Below are 3804 nucleotides of genomic sequence, written 5' to 3'. Positions count from 1 at the left end.
TTGAGCTGCCACTTGGCAATTACAGATTAAAAATAGGACAAGCTCTTCTGACAAAAAAAGTCCTTTGAAGTTCTGTGGCACAAATGAATTCCCGACCCAACCTTAACAAACAGGTAAGTGGGTGAGATTGAAAGAATGCTAGGTTTGTTTTAAGCCATTTTAGAAATATGATGCTGCGTGATGTCAACAGCTTGGAAAGGCGTCATGAAAAATGTTTGATGTTTTAACTGATCTTCATGAGGATGACAAGTCGCAAACTGATAAGAAGGAAAACCACATGCTTGAATTGATCTTCACGACGACCAACACCAGCTGGCTCAGACTGCAACACACTCGATCCGATGGATTATTGGTGACACCACAGTATTACGACAATCTGCCCAACAATCATAATGTGTGTATTGCCATCTTTAGGAAAGCCCAGCAACCTAGAAGAGCCTGACACCAGAGTGCAATCCTGACTCAAAGATAGTTCATAAACTCTGTCTCTCTCATGGTATACACAACACACACACACACACACACACACACACACACACACACACACACACACACACACACACACACACACACAAACAAACATGCAAATGAGAAACAGGACAAAGAAGAATGGAAGTGGGAAAAAGACAAGAGAAAAAAAAGAAAAGAAGAGGTGAAAGTAAGGAGGGGTAATCCCTGCTCCCTCCCTATAATGGCGTGCAGGCAATGATAGAATGGTCTACTCAAATGCATTTAAACAGAGGCTTATCCCAGCACTTTGATACACCTCTCTATAATTGCCTGTGTACATTTCTGTGTGTGTGTTTAGTGTTTGTGCGTGTGCGTGTGTGTGTGTGTGTGTGTGTGTGTGTGTGTGTGTGTGTGTGTGTGTGTGTGTGTGTGTGTGTGTGTGTGTGTGTGCGCGAGTGTGCAAGTGTACAATGTTGTCTTGTCTGTCAATCTTGCTCATTATGGTTAATCCCTGGGATGACAATCTCAATCCTTCTTGTCAACCTGTGCCTTTGCAGCAGCACTCAGGCAAGGAGCTGGGTTTAGCACTTGCTCACTCTCTCCACACACACGCACACGCACACTTGTCAGGTAACACCAAAGCGGATCATAAAGAGAAGAAAGCATTTTTGCTTGGCAAGAAAAGCAAACAACTATCCCACATCTGTATATGTGTGTGAGAATGTGAGGGAGAAAGGGAGAGGGAGTGCAAGCAACAGAGACAGAGAGAGACACACACACACAATCTCTCTCTCTCACTCTCACACACACTTCTAACACAAAGAAAGAGGAAATCAAGCAACACTTCCTGTGTTTGGAAATTCAAAACTGCCACAAAGCGATGATAGAGAACTACAAGGAGGCTTACTCTGAACAGCAAAGCATCTAAAACCCACATAAATATCGATAGCTATTCATTATTCTCTTGACTCCCCCTTTCTCTTTCCATCTCTCCTCTCTCCCTCTCATCTCTCCCCATTTTTCTTTCCACCAAAAGGGAATCCGAGAAATGTCCACAAAACATCTTTCACCAGTTGTTAATACTGTTTCTGCTTTGCCATGATAAAGTCACGGTATGTTGCCTCATTCCTACCACCCACCCACCCACCCACACACACACACACACACACACACACACACACACACACACACACACACACACACACACACACACACACACACACACAAAGGTGGACCTCATGCATGCAGGCATAAAAACATGCACTGATTTAAAGTTAAGGGTCCAACTAAACTCATTCGAAACTTCTTGCTGCTTAGTCCAAAATACACAACATTTAATCAGTCTCCCATTGCTCTCTGACATCAGAGCCTGCAATGATAATGTGTGTGTGTGTGTGTGTGTGTGTGTGTGTGTGTGTGTGTGTGTGTGTGTGTGTGTGTGTGTGTGTGTAATAGTAGGATGATGCGGAGGTACGTCTGACTGAGCTGACTTAACAGCTGACATCAATGATAAAAACCTTTGGCCTGTGATCTCAGTGTGTGTGTGTGGCGCAGCAACAACTCAGATCTGGCAACCCCTAAGGCAATTATTAGCCCCTGTTGACCTGTGGTATTAAGGGGAAATATGCTCTCAGTAGGTGGTGTGTATATGTGTGTGTTACACTTCAAACCCTCCCACAAGATCAATGAGGCCCATCACTATGAAAATGATGTTGACTATTGGATTTGAACATTATCGGTGCACAGAGGCAGTTGTTTTGCAAAGCTTTTTTAACAGCCAAAGTTGTTCTAAACAGAAACAAGAATAAAGGGGACAAATAGAGACAAAACAACATTAATTTGTAGATTGCAATTTCAATGGGACAGGCTTATCTTTATGTGTAAATGTATATATTGCAAGAGAATAATTCCTATGATCGTGGGGGCACCTGTGGCTTAGTGATAAAGCAGGTTCGTCCTTCAATCAGAGGATCGCCAGCTCGAACACCGCTGGTGATCAAGTATGGTGTATGAATGGTGTATGAATGGGTATGAATGTTAGTTAGAGACTTGATGGGCAGGTGGCACCTTGCATGGTAGCTCCTGTCATCAGTGTATAAATGGGTGTGTACAGGTAAATTACATGTAGTGTTAAAGCACTTTGAGTGGTCGGAAGACTAGAAAAGTGCTATACAAGTCCATTTACCATTTTGTGTCCACACATACACAAAGAGAGACAAATATACACACAAACAAATTATGGCTAAGACAAGTTATTACCTAAGCAAAAGAAGTTAGCCTGAATGGAATGCCTGCTGTGAGACACACCAGTTTCAGACACAACGCCTTGCATTACAACAAGGAGACAGACACACACAGTTTCAAAACACACACTCTTTACACACAAACACTGTGTAAGAGAAATAACTATGTGTATATGTAATTAGAAGGCAAAACAAAGCAAACACATGTTTGGGTCTTGTTCTCTGGCCTGTACTTCAGTTCATTTGCAAGAGGTTCTGCTAAGCCATTGTTTCTGGTGCTGCTAAACACATGGTTTCATGCTGGTGTAGCCGGAGGTTGAAGCTGGATACGGATAAAAACATCCATGTGTTTGCGGTATGTAAATGTGTCAGTATAGTTGCCCTGGGAATATCATTAGCATAGAACAATACATACTGTAAATATAGGTTTTACTGAGCAGTGATTGTTTAGATTTTCTTTTTGATTTTGATTTTGTGTTAACCCAAATATATATATATATAAATCATAAATGCAGACACAAATTGCCACATGTTGGTTTTCCATGCCAGCAGAAAAGCTTGATTGCGTAGGAGCTCTTGCTTATTAGGAGCTATGTTTCACAGCTAAGAGATACGTACCACATCTTGGCACTTGTTCACCATTTCTTCTTCTGAAATATATCTGAAGAAATTGTAAAGAAAAAATAACATAATTTCATAACTTTAAGCTTATAGTATCAATCGCCAACACACATCCTTCTTATGAAACTAATGTCAAACTCAACAATGATAATTATGTTGTATTTATTTAACCTGTATGTAACCAGAGAAGTCAATTGAGAACCAGTTTTCATTTACAGAGGTGACCTGCCCAAAAAGGCAGCAACAAGAGGCAAGTCGTCACAAACAAATAAAACATAGAAACATCTCCATCTATCTCAATTACAACATCGTAATATGTACAATATATAAAAAACAAACAGTGTCAAAACTGCTCTGACTCACCTGTTATTGAGTATTTGTTGAATAAGTATTCTGCACAGCCATCATTCATAGGGAGAGATAACGGCAGAGAGAGAAAAAGAAAGAGAGGGAGGGGGTAGAGAGAAAGAATGTGGCTAAGAGAGAGGAA

The sequence above is a fragment of the Taurulus bubalis genome (genome assembly GCF_910589615.1).
Source record: "Taurulus bubalis genome assembly, chromosome: 11".
Classification (NCBI taxonomy): domain Eukaryota; kingdom Metazoa; phylum Chordata; class Actinopteri; order Perciformes; family Cottidae; genus Taurulus; species Taurulus bubalis.
Note: the sequence above shows the minus strand (reverse complement) of the source record.